Consider the following 14,687-nt stretch of genomic DNA (forward strand, 5'->3'; position numbering starts at 1 on the left):
ATATAATGTTCTGTTTAAGATTTGTTTGTCGAGTTGACAGCATTCTCTTCAAAACGGGTTAGAAGGTTAAGGGCTATAATTTGTTCTGTACAAGATATGTTAATGTTAGATAGTTAGTGGCTCTAACATGCTCTGTAGAAGATTTCTTTGTCGAGTTGACAGCATCCTCTTCAAAAGGGGTTATATGGTTAGTGGCTATAACATGTTCTGTTTACGATTTGTATGTCGAGTTGACAGCATCCTCTCCAAAAGGGGTTAGAAGGTTAGTGGCTATAATATGTTCTGTACAAGATTTGTTGATCGAATTGAGAGCATCCTCTTCATGAGTGGTTAGATGGTTAGTGGCTCTAACAGGTTCTGTACAAGATTTCTTTATCGAGTTGACAGCATACTCTTCAAAAGGGGTTATATGGTTAGTGACTATGCCATGTTCTGTTTAAGATTTGGTTGTCGAGTTGACAGCATCCTCTTCAAAAGGGTTATATGGTTAGTGACTATACCATGTTCTGTTTAAGATTTGTTTGTCAAGTTGACAGCATCCTCTTCAAAAGGGCTTAGAAGGTTAGGGGCTATAATATGTTCTGTACAAGATATGTTAATCGAATTGAGAGCATCCTCTTCATGAGTGGTTAGATAGTTAGTGGCTCTAACATGTTCTGTACAAGATTTCTTTATAGAGTTGACAGCATCCTCTTCAAAAGGGGTTATATGGTTAGTGGCTCTAACATGTTCTGTTTAAGATTTGTTTGTCGAGTTGACAGCATCCTCTTCGGAGGGGGATACATGGTTAGTGGCTCTAACATGTTCTGTACAAGATTTGTTTATCGAGTTGACAGCATCCTCTTCAAAAGGGGTTAGATGGTTAGTGGCTATAATATGTTCTATACAAGATATGTTGATCGAATTCACAGCATCCTCTTTACAAGGGTTTACACAGTCAGTGTCTCTAATATGTTCTGCACAAGATTTATTTGTCAAGTTGACAAGACCCTCTTTAGAAGGTATTATATGACTCGTAGCTCTATGTCCTGTACAAGATTTGTTTGTCGAGTTGACAGCATCCTCTTCAAAAGGGGTTACATGGTTAGTGGTTCTAACATGTTCTGTACAAGATTTCTTTGTCGAGTTGATAGCATCCTCTTCGAAAGCAGTTACATGGTTAGTGGCTCTAACATGATTTTGTACAAGATTTGTTTGTCGAGTTGACTGCATCCTTTTCAAAAGGAATTACATGTTAGTGGCTCTCTTTTGACCTGACAGCATTCTCTTCAAAACGGGTTGCATGGTTAGTGGCTCTAACACATTGTATACAAGATTTGTTTGTCGAGTTGACAACATCCTCTTCAAAAGGGGTTGCAGGGTTAATGTCTCTAACATGTTCTCTACAAGATTTATTTGTCGAGTTGACTGCATCATCTTGGAAAGGTGTTACATGATTATTGGCTCTAGCATGTGTTGCACAAGATTTGTTTGTTGAGTTGACAGCATCCTCTTCAAAAAGGGTTTATTGGTTCATGGCTCTAACATGTTCTCTGAAAGATTTGTTCGTCGAGTTGACTGTACTCTCTACAAAAGGGGGTTGCATAGTTAGTGGCTCAAACATGTTCTGTACAAGATTTGCTTGTGGAGTTGACAGCACCCTCTTCAAAGAGAGCTTCATGGTTCATTACTCTAACAAGATCTGTACAAGATTTTTTTTTGTAGAGTTCACTGCATCCTCTTCAAAAGGGGTTACAAGGTTAGTGTCTCTAACATGTTCTGTACATGATTTTTTTGTCAAGTTGATAGCATCCTCTTCGTAAGTAGTTTCAGGATTTATGACTCTAACATGATGTGCATAGGATTTGTCTGTCAAGTTGACAGCATTCTCTTCAAAAGGGGTTACATGGCTCGTGGATCTAACATGTTCAGTACAAGATTTGTTTGTCAATTTCACTGCATCCCCTTCAAAATGGGTTACATTGTTCCTGGTTCCAATATGTTATGGGCAAGATTTATTTGTCAAGTTGACAACATGCTCTTCAAAATGGGTTATAAATTTCGTTGCTCTAACAGTTCTGTACAGGATTTGTTTCATGAGTTGACAGCATCTTCTTCAGAGGGGGTTATATAGTGAGTGGCTCTAACATGTTCTGTAAAATATTTGTTTGTCAAGTTGACTACACCTACTTCAAAAGGGGTTACATGGTTAGAGGCTCTAACATAATCTGTATAAGATTTGTTTTTCAAGTTGACTGCACCTTCTTAAAAAGGGGTTACATGATTAGTAGGGTAACATGTTCTCTACAATATTTGCTTGTCGAGTTGACTGGATCTCTTATGAAAGGGGTTACATGATTAGTGGTTCTAACAGTTCTCTACAAGATGTGTTTTTTGAGTGTAATGTTGTTTACAAGATTTGTTTTACAGGTTGACAGTATCCTCTTTAATAGGGGTTACATGGTTAGTGGCTCTAATATGTTCTCTACAAGATTTGTTTGTCGACTTGACAGAATCTTCTTCAGGAAGGGTTATATATTTCGTGGCTCTAACACGGTCTGAACAAGATTTGCTTGTCGAGCTGACAGCATCTTCTTCAAGGGGGCCTATATGAATTATCAGTTCTAACAGATTCGGTATGAAAGTTATTTGTCAAGATAACAGTATCCTCTTCTGATGGGGTTATATGTTTTGTGGCTTTAACATGTTCTGTACGATATTTGTTTGTCGAGTCATATGTTTCATGGCTCTAAAATGTTCTGTACAAGATTCATTTGTCAAGTTAGCAGCATTCTCTTTAGAAGGGGTTATATGTTTCTTGGTTCTAACATGTTCTGTAAAAGAATTATTTGTTGATTTGACTGCATCCTCTTCAAAATGGGTAATGTGTTTTTGGTCTGTAACATGTTCTCTCCAATACTTATTTGTCCAGTTGACAGCATACTATTCAGAAGGGGCTATATCTTTCTTGGCTCTTAAATGTTCTTACAAGATTTATTTGAGGAGCTGATAGCATCCTCTTCATAAGGGGCTATATGGTTCATGGATCTAACATGTTCTGTATAAATTTTTTCTTGTCGAATTGACAGCATCTTTTTCAAAAGCACTTACATGTTTTGTGTCTCCAAAATGTTCTGTATAAGATTTGTTGGCGAGTTGACAGTATCCTCTACAAAAGAGGTTATATGTTTCGTGACTTTAACAAGTTCTATACAAGATTTTTAGTTGAGTTGACAGCCTCCTCTTTAAAAGGAGTTATATGTTTCATAGCTCCAACATATTCTGTAAAAGATTTGTTTGTCGAGTTGACAGAATCCTCTTCTAAAAGTGTTATATGATGTGTGGCTCCAACATGTTCTGTACAAGTATTGTTTGTTGAGTTAACAGCATCTTCTTCAAAAGTGGTTATAAGTTTTGGGGCTTTAACATGTTTTGCAAAAGATTTGTTTGTTGAGTTGACAGCATCCTCTTCAAAAGGGGTTATTTGTTTTGTGTCTTTAACATGTTCTATAAAAGTTTTATTTGTTGCCCCGACCTTATCCTCTTCAGAAAGGGTTATATGTTTCGTGGCTCTAACATGTTTTGTAAAAAATTTGTTTGCAGAGTTGACAGTATCCTCTTCAAAAAGGGTTATATGTTTTATGGCCCCGACATGTTTTCATGTTTTGTACAAGATTTTTCTCGAGTTGATAGAATCCTCTTCAAAAGTGGTTCTATATTTTGTGGTTGCAACATATCTTTTACAAAATTTATTTGCATAGTTGACAGCATCCTCTTAAAAAAAGGGTTTTGTGTTTCGTGGCTCTAACATGTTCTGTACAAGATTTGTTTGTTAAGTTGACAGCATCCTCTTCAAAAGGGGTTATATATTTCGTGGCTCTAACATGTTCTGCAAAAGATATGTTTGTTCAGTTGACATTATCCTATTCATAAGGGGTTATTTGTTTTGGGGCTCTAACATGTTCCGTACAAGACTTGTATGTCGAGTTAATAGCATCTTCTTCAATAAAGTTTTTTGTTTTCTGGTTCTAACATGTTTGTTCAATATTTGTTTGCAGAGTTCACAGCATCCTTTTGAAACACGCTTACATGTTTCGTGACTCCATCATGTTCCGTACAAGATTTGTTTAGAGAGTTTACAGTACCCTCTTCAAAAGCACCTAAATGTTTTATGGTTCTAACATGTTAGGTACAAGATTTGTTTGTCGAGGTGGCAGCATCCTCTTCAAAAGGGGTTATATGTGTCTTGGCTCTAACATGTTCCATACAAGATTTATATGCTGAATTATCAGTATCCTATGTTTTGTAGCGCTAACATGTTCTGCATAAGACTTGTTTGCCAACTAGACAGCATCCTCTTCAGAAGGGGCTTAAAGTGTTTTGAGCAATGTATGAGCCAACTTGCGAATCACTATTGTTTTAGAGATGGATAGCCGAATAGAAGGGAGACAGATGTTTAATCAGATGCAATAATTCTCGCATATATGTTATGCAATCTCTAGAATAATAAATTATTAAAGATGGAAATGGTCACCAAAAAACATCCACGCTTACGTAATCTCATTAATATTCTGAGGTCTCTGTAACTGAGATTTTGTTAGTGACCATAAAGGATAAATCATTTCCTCTCTGAAGGTTATTCGTGTACAGTCAAGAAAAAGAAGTGTTATTTTCATACTAATGAAGGTGTTGACTCCTAGTAATGTTCAAGAGAGAAAATGAAAGCAAAATTTGACGTTTTCGTAAAATACTCTTTCTATCGAAGGCTTCATTTGTTTCCTTTCGTGGTAATGTTGAAATGAATGTGGGAATTTACATCCAAGATAATTTACAATTCGGTAGAACATTATCAGTTTGTATTGTTGCATTTAAAGTTCCCGTACACGGAACAGGTAACTGTCTACCAATCGTTGCCTTTCTCCATGGTGAGTTTAATAGAATTTCTATTTTTTGGAATTCAGTCACTGATGAGTTACATCATACTTTTACTCATTTCTATCGGAACAGCAAGCGAAAGGGGCCGCCTAGTAGGAGTGACTACGAATGCAGAAAAAAAAAATCTCAATTCAGGAGCCCTTCTTAGTATTAAGTCCCAAGGGTGTCATTTCTTAACCCACTTGAGGGTCATCCATCTCTCTCTCTCTCTCTCTCTCTCTCTCTCTCTCTCTCTCTCTCTCTCTCTCTCTCTCTCTCTCTCTCTCTCTCTCTCTCTCTCTCTCTCTCAATCAGATGTTATTTATTTCCCTTGTCAGGAAAGATTTCTTTCGTCGCCCAGCAATGAGACTGAAGGATGAGTGTGGGATGAAATTGTTATCAACTTATTCTAGACTCTATACAGCTGCATGGAAAAATTGTGTCTAATCTTCTCTATGAATACAGTATGACATCAATAGATTCTTACTTTCAGCAATCTCTTTGTAATAACTGATATTCTCCCTTTCGCTTCAGTTAGCATTATTCATTTATGTTGGGTTTCTATATTGTTTCAAAGCGCATCAAAGCATTTAATTCTTATAGTTCTTTTCCCGAGAAGTGACACACGGTATATTTATTCATGGTTAATTTTCCTCCTTTGACAAAAGCTGAATAATAAAAGTATTTGATAAGCAATAATGAAGTCATGGTAACTAAGCTTATGAAATTTTGACGTTTATGTAATTGAAACTGATTTTGTCCTTGAATTTTCAATAACACAGTTTATTACATAAATTGTGGCACTGTCACTCCTCACCGCACTAAGAAGTTGACCTTTGACCTATACTTTGTAAGCTAGTTTAATCCAGCGATCTGCAAGTTGAGTGATCTTGCCTGCTAGGGCTTTTAAAAGGCAGGTTATCATTTTCAACCTTCTTTCTAATTTTCTTATTACGGGTGTGAAATTGGATTTATTATATTCATTTTTTCCATTGACAGTTTTATTGTTAATCGGTAATGAGAATTACATTGGATTTTTGTAGTTTTGAGGAACATTCTCAAAATTTCCGGTCTATTTTCCTTAAATAATTAATCATATGAACCTATAAAACTTTAAAGGATCAGTTTTTCTAAAAGTACTCCAACTTTACTGGGTATGGAAAAAAGAAAATTATGATTCTGAATAGGTGTATAGAATTTGACGTAGTAGTAGATTACATTAGCAATTGTGAAATGACGCTTTCAAATGTAAAGTTACAATAATTCCTGGTGTTCCAAAAGGGCCTTCAAGGAAGAGGGCACATGAAGGTTATACATTAAAGAGCAAATAATCTCCAGTTTTTATCAATGATTTGAAGTTAGTGGGTAAAAAGAAGTATTTAGTGTCGTATTTACAATCTAAAATACATATTTTCATTCCACCTTTCGGCTTTCAATTTTGTTTTAAAATCTGAACTAATGAAAAGCATCAACTCTTATATTTCAAATAAGGGTTAGATTTAGTCATGTGTATTTTCATGAAAAAAAAATGTTTGTCCTGTATAATAACGAATGATTATGATCAGCTAATTTCTGTATATATATATATATATATATATATATATATATATATATATATATATATATATATATGTATATATATGTGTGTTTATATATATATATATATATATATATATATATATATATATATGTAATAGTTAGTTATGACATGTTTAAAACACATGACGTACTATGTCATTGTGGAAGAAGAAGCTAGCGTGAGATTTGCTGTAGTCAGACAAAATCATAACAGGATGCATTTTGCATCTTTCAGCAATGTAACATTTTTATGAAGCATAAACACAAATGCATACCGTGTGAAAGATTGTGTCGCCACCGGATGCAGGTGTCTTCCTAGACTAATGTAAAGTTTACATATTGTGTTTAAATGCTGAGATAACTAAATATACGATATCTGTGATATCGATATTTTAGGCAGTTCTTATCTATACTTCACCTGAATTGGTCATCCGACCAAACCAGCTATACTCCTGTGATGGAGATGTTAACACTGTTGTTTTTAGAGAATAAACCATTTTAAAGTTAACATGCTTGACTTTATTTCAAGACTCAACATCTCAAACAACACATACTCAATGTGTGTTAATAACAGTAGCACACTAATATATATATATATATATATATATATAATATATATATATATATATATATATACATATTCTGTATATATATCTATATATAAATATATAAAATATATATATATACAGTATATTCTGTATATATATATATATCTACATCTATATATATATATTTACATATATATATATATATATATATATATAGAGAGAGAGAGAGAGAGAGAGAGAGAGAGAGAGAGAGAGAGAGAGAGAGAGAGAGAGAGAGAGAGTATCATACCTATGCATTAAAAATAAAACTCAAATGCAAGACTGAAATGACACAGCTGAAAGAGCAGCAATACCCTCCTTAAACTCCCCACTTGCTACAGTTATAAATGACTTCGTTCATTTACCAAGTGGCATAAAGCAAGCTCAAGCACTTGCCCCCAATTATTCCGTTTTATGTTTTTTTTTTTTTTTTTTTTTTTTTGCATTAGTTCTTCCATAACTTATAAAAATCAGATCGGGTAAACCATAGAAATTTGTATAATTTATTATCAGTTCCTGTTTAGTTATTTTTTGTTTTCAAACATTCATGTAGCAATAGAATTATATTCCAGAGTAATGATTTTTACGAATCTGAAATCAGCCAGAATATTCTTACATACACACACACACGCACATAATATATATATATATATATATATATATATATATATATATATATATATATATATATATATATATATATATATATATATATATATATATATATATATATATTCATAAGGGTGAGGAGGAAGAATCAAATGGACCCTTTAAAACAAAGCATGATTACTAATGCCAAAAAGAATAAAAGAAAAAAAAATAGATTCTTTCCAATGCACAAGTCAACCTTTAGTGGCGTAGATTTCAGGTGATGTAAGTAAAAGATTCTTTGGGTTGTTGATCAAACAGAGGTTTACCAATTAAACGTTTTTATGAAGAGTACGAGAACCTTATCAGACGAGGGTACTGGTCTTCAGGTTAGAAAGTATAAGACTTTTGTAGAACTCAAGTCAGACGAGGTAGTCCTTGGCAGTTATAAATGTGGTGTTTGGGGATGTGTAGCTACTGGACTATTATATCAGGTCTTCGTACAGACATCGTGCTAGAAGTGGATCCATTAACTTTTTTTTTCAGAGTAAGTCTAAGAATTAGGTTAAACGTAGGGTAAGGTTTAGTGGAAAAGGGTGTAGACTTTTATATAGAGCTAGAGTAAGAATTTTGAAAATTATTATTACAAAGGAGAAAAAGATATCCATTTTCTTTACTAATGCATGTTGATGTGGGCCGTATATATGAATAAATTATTGGCAACAAGAGAGGTAATTGAGCCCCCCCCCCACCCCCCACCCCCCCCAAAGGACTGTAATGCCACCAGTGCACCTCATGTAATACGACATAGACATTACTTAATAGTTCTTGCAGCGTCCCTTTTGCCTTTAACTGCGCTCACTTTTTAGCCTTTTTCCCTACCTCCATTGTTGTGATGGAAGAGTTTGTATTTCTGAGTATTTTTGTGTTAGGAGAGTCCAGTTTAAGAAACCCTACTATTTTATGAAATGGCACAGTGTTTACTAAACGAATACAGCACCACTCCTTTTGATGTAACGGCAGAAAAAAAAATTTGGAAATACAATTTTTTTTAAATTGTACACAGAAATATACTAAATACATATCTCGAGAATATATATATATATACATACATACATATATATATATATATATATATATATATATATATATATATATATATATATATATATATATATATATATATATATAAATGTGTATATACATATATGTATGTATATATGTGTATATATATATGTATATGTATATATATATATATATATATATATATATATATATATATATATATATATATATATATATATATATATATATACATTAAGAATTTTATAGTTATGAACCAATTACGTAACAATTTCAAACGGAACTTGTTTAGAGAAACAGAACCTCAGCCGTGAAACTATTTTTTGCTTTTTTTGATTGGTTGGAGGAAATGTAAGAATTTTCTACAGTTACGGAAAGTGTTAAATTCAGCTTTCCTTTTAATCTGACCCTGACACCCACGTCTGACTGCTGATTACAGCTGAACTTTGAAGATTGGGAACCATTTGTTTGAGGATTTGCAGAGTTGGGCAGTAGCGAATGTTAGGATTTCTTTTTGGAAGAAAAATCTCAGGGAAGGGGCCTCTTGCAAAGTTAGTATTCGGAGAGAGAGAGAGAGAGAGAGAGAGAGAGAGAGAGAGAGAGAGAGAGAGAGAGAGAGAGAGAGAGAGAGAGAGAGAGAGAGAGAGAAAGGCATTTTACGCTTTATTTGAGTAATATCTTTGTATCATTTAAAAGATTTACCAAATAAATCTTCTGAAAATCCTCACTGATAAATTCCTGTTGGTAGGGAGTGAAGGGACCGAAGCATCCATGTTAATCAGAGATGTGGGAATGGAGATGAAATCGCCGCTTCTCATTTAGCGTCCCTGATACGAATCATCATGGCTGCCCCGCTCAGCTTTGACTCGGAGATCAGTTCAGAGGAAGGAGTTATGTGTCAAGATAACAGTTAGATCACAGTGGCTTTGAAAGTCCGAATAGAAATGGAAGTTTACATTTAATTTGCTTCATTTGGTAATTATCAAGATTAGATTTTATTATGCCTTTTCAAAGTGAGTTGAATTTGCAAGATAAGTATTCAGTGGAACATACTCAATCATACAAGTATGATGGAGAAGACGGAGCGAGATAGGAAAAGGTCACTGCGTCTATTCAGAACATGTAAACGCTGCAAGGAAGATATCTCCAGTAGAATATGCAATCTGTTAAAGAAATTGTATTTGGAATGTCATATGCTTGGGGAAAAACATTAGAATGTTTGTTGATTCCATCCTATTACATTTTCTCTGTACAGATTAGTAGATAAACAAAATCTATACACGGAATGTGACCACCTGATAATATAGAACATCACATGTTAATGTAATATTTAATCATGCCATGGTGGGAGTTGGTGGTTCTTTTCTTAGCATCATTAATGAATCTTTAATTAATAGATTGCAGAGTAATTATTGATGAACATCATATCATAGTGACTATAAGCATGTAATATCAGGTGTTCCTCGGGTAGTGTACTCTTGGCCACTTCTGAGTAGTATTTAGTGGTGGCTTGATCTGGAGTGCCCAAATCTTTAAGCTTTCTTGTTATATTGTAAAAGTGTCTTTATTTACAATTTCGCGATGCTTGAGAACCATTGGATATGGGTCTTAAGAGGATAAAAAGGAATTACAATTTATTCAAACTTTGACACTTTAGCTCAAGTCAGTAATTCCCAAACTCTTCGCTACCAAGGACTCCTTTTATTCAAATTCTGCCCACTTAATATGCCGACTTGTTTAACTAAATAACTAATTACAAAGAAAAGTCTGTGTAACAACCATGTGCGAACTTGGGGTTGAGGTCAGGGTTAATTCGGTCGACCTTGACCTTGACCTTTGACCTAAGGCTTTCAAAATTGAATCACTTCCATGTCTCAACATGAAAATTAATCCCTGAAAGTTTGACAACTCTATGAGTAAAATTGTGGCGTCCAGGAAGTTGTTCGCAAACAAACACACAGACAAACGACGGATAAACGGGGGCGAAAACATGACCTCCTCCCAACTTCGTTGGCAGAGGTAACAATAGAATTTTAGTCGCTCTTTTCACCAGCTGACTTTTAACATTGTCAGACTTGTCTTCTATTAGCTGCTTTACTGTAGTGTTTGATAACGAAACGAGATCAAAACTCTTTGATACTTTGCCTCCATGCATTCTAGTTGCAATGGTTTTGGCAGTGAGCAGAATTAGTTCCTCTGTTATTGTATGAGGGTTTCTACTCCTTGCTATTAAAAGACACACGTCATAAGAAGTAGACACAGCTTTTTTATTGTTATCCCACTGAGTTGCTATTTTTTTTCCTGGAATTTTCTCTTGAAAGCAATTTTTGTCGTTCTCTTCGAAAGTACTCAACAGGTTTGCTGTTTCTTTATGTAAGTTTCCAAATGCCCGGAAAGTCAGACTGAGTTTTTACTTTTATTCGACAATATTTCATAACAGGCATCATATTGTGACTTCTGTTCACCTTCGCTACCTTTACAAATAAATCCTAAGGATACATAATTCACCCAAACATTTACTATTTTTCCATAAGACTGACGAGTAAGTCTTTTCTCTGGAGTTGGTTGCACAGTCATCCTCTACGTGACAATTGTCTTATTTAAATATACTTACATAAACTTACAATTGTATGATGTCATATTTAGGAAAAAAAAAATATCACTAATGTAGTTGATACAACCTATTACACCAATACGTTATTCTCCAGTCATACTGACGTAGAGTGTCATTGATTCGTTGTCTGATAGTCTTTTCAAAAGTTTCAAAATAAACCTACCATTCGCTGGGTGAGATCTTGTTGAAAGATGTGAATAAAGATCCATTCTAGGGTGTCCTTCCCAGGATCTAGATATCCTGGGATCCCAGCCAAATGAAGCCCAATTATTGGTCCAGTGATTTGACATCAAATCTCAGGATTTTCCCTTTCAAATTTTTCTTTAATAATTTACATTATGATCCTTAATATGCCCATAAGAGAGAAATTAAAAGATTCTGAAGAGTTGTAGTTAACAAGTTTAGCCACAACCATGAGTTTACTTTCTTACAACATGAAAATAAAGGATACTGATGAATAAAGGAGTCATAAAATATAACTAATATACAGTAAGTAATATTTTCATCAATTAGTAAATTCAATATATATTGTAGTTTAAAACTTTTACCTTATCTCATCCAAAATATGTTCTTAATCGGTATGTTTGCAACTACTGGAAATGATATGAGAGAGAGAGAGAGAGAGAGAGAGAGAGAGAGAGAGAGAGAGAGAGAGAGAGAGAGAGAGAGATAGTGTGTGTGTGTACTTACAAGTTGCAATTGCTGTTTTGTACCAATAGCACATTCAGTAGTCGGTTGTCTTACAACTCACCAATTCTGGCTTCCACAGTAAACGTTCCCCCTTTCTACATGGTATTTACTCCTAGTTCATGATATATACTAAAGGACATTTCATTCTTACCAGCTTTCAATATGATTTGTGTTAGGTACTATACGTTTCCAGCCAATTAAAGTAATTCAATGAGAGAGAGAGAGAGAGAGAGAGAGAGAGAGAGAGAGAGAGAGAGAGAGAGAGAGAGAGAGAGAGAGAGAGAATTTTTTTTTATTAATATGTGTTTCAGCTTAGTTCACTGACCCCATGTATTACCTTTCAGATTGTCAGCATTTTTAAGCGGTTTAAAGTAAACTTCATTTTCTACATCCCTAGCTCTAGTTATTAATGTGCAGTACTCTGTATTCTAGTATTATTTCTTAGTAAACTCGGGCACATGAATCTAAAAAAGGGGAATTAAGTCAAGGATTTAGATAGTTCCTACATTAAATAAAGTATTAATCTGAATAATAGAAGAGACACTTTATGACAGATAGTAAGCAGAAACAAGAAATGTTTGTCATCAAGCCGATCATATCACTGAAAGAAGTCTTGTTACATTATTTGGTGTGACTGCTGTATGAATTTCAAGTTATCGATGATTAGTGATGGTAAATTTGACAGAATTGATATCCATAAAATTAGTGCTTGGCTTATTCAATCAATATCTGTGGTCCAAATCTGAGGTGCAGCTGATTTAATGGAGGTTGATTTAAGTTTAGCTATTGTGGCCTTATGCTAGCTTTAACCCATGTTCAAAGGCTGTAAGTGGGTGAAGTTGTAGAATAGAGAAATTGGCCCGGTGTAAACCCCTGGACTCCGCCCAAACAATAGAAAAGAAGTTTATCAGTTTTCTACTTAATTTGCATTCAGGGTTTGCCATTCGGTGCCTTCTTTTTTTTCTGGTTCACGCCACGAAGGTCTTTATTGGATGCGTGTGCCCCGTCATTTTACTAATGCAAACCGTGGCTATACCTCATTATAATGACGGTCTCTATACAATACCGATTCTTGGATGGATTACAGCGGAAGGTTAGAAGCAATATAATGAGGATAATTAGATAACGTAGATAATTTCGGCTTAACTCTACTAGATATTTGTTTGTTATTGCTTTGGACTGCGTTCTACATATAATGGCAACTGACTTTTAAAGGGATCACAAAATGACTATTGCTTATTGCTAAATCATTATTTTTGAAAAGTTAGCCCTGCAGAATTTCAAAATCAAAATGCGTTATCCTTGAAGACCTTTCCTTTGTTAAAAGTAATTTTTGTGTTACCTTCCCAGCTAGAAATGGTTGGCACTACCATTTTGGATTTTGTGGCATTTAAAAATTTTCCGGATTTTTCATGGACAAACTAGGATTAGCCCAAAAGTCAGAGTAGAATGAAATAGCGTTGATTGGACACATGCACGTCAATTCTTTACGACTTACAAAACCTTTCTGCCTTATAATTAACATTTCAAGTAGTTATTACGAACAAGAATCGAGACTTGAAGTGGCCCTACAGAATTGATCATGGTTATTCGTATATCACTCCCTATAATGGTTTTTACCTTTGTAGAATATTTTCTCGTCTTTTCTTTAGAAATGATCAAAGACTGATGGGTAATTGAATTTCCCTCCAGCCGAGTGATGCACATCTCCCCTAACTGCCTTGTGACGCTGATCAAGGATAAACAGTTTCCTTTGCCTTCCCATTCAAGATGGCCTTGGGTGAGTGAATAGGACCTCTTACATAGATTGAATTGAATGGAATTACCAAATGCATTAGTATCTCTTCGTTCAAATAGACCCTGGCGTTATCATCTAATGAAAAGGTTTCCATTGGTGGGTCGGGTTATTTTATTGTTTGTATAATTCACAAGATTAACTACATTTTCTGGTAATTTCCACTGACTATAGAGTAAGCTGCCTAAAATTATTATAAATAGTAAGCATGAAGTTCCCGGAAATCCTATACTAGAAAAATTTTAAATGATTATAAAAATAAACGTAAGATATTTTTTACATGTGAGATACTTATGACTTAAAGAATGGTAACAGAAAATACGATATATTAGATCATTTATAAGAATAGATGAGAAATCTAATGAGCGCAGTATAGGTTAAAGACGTTTATATTAAAAAGAAACGTAACTGGAATGATTTTTTTTTTTCAGACTTGTTGGGAATGCAAACTCCGCTTTTGTAACTTCGGATGTCCTCTACGAGTAATCAGAACTAATTCAACCTCAAGTCCATTTCAAACATTTGCAGTAATCTAAAAAAACGGGACAGGTTCATATCACCTTTATAATTTTTTAAAACTTAAAAGACCTGGATACTGAACCCCAGGAAATAGATTCTAAAAAATCCTGTTGTCATGTAGAAATAAATACTGAACAGGTAACATTTCAACATCCATTTCGTAACTTCTATTATTCACTTTCAAAAGAAAAAAAAAATGTAAAGCTGAGTCTGGCATACACTAAACTTGGGAGATTTTCTGAAAAGGTTTACATATAAACTAAATCAAAATACTGGTGAAATAAAACTTTTATATATATATATATATATATATATATATATATATATACACAAACATAGA

The sequence above is a fragment of the Palaemon carinicauda genome, chromosome 11 (genome assembly GCF_036898095.1).
Source record: "Palaemon carinicauda isolate YSFRI2023 chromosome 11, ASM3689809v2, whole genome shotgun sequence".
Classification (NCBI taxonomy): domain Eukaryota; kingdom Metazoa; phylum Arthropoda; class Malacostraca; order Decapoda; family Palaemonidae; genus Palaemon; species Palaemon carinicauda.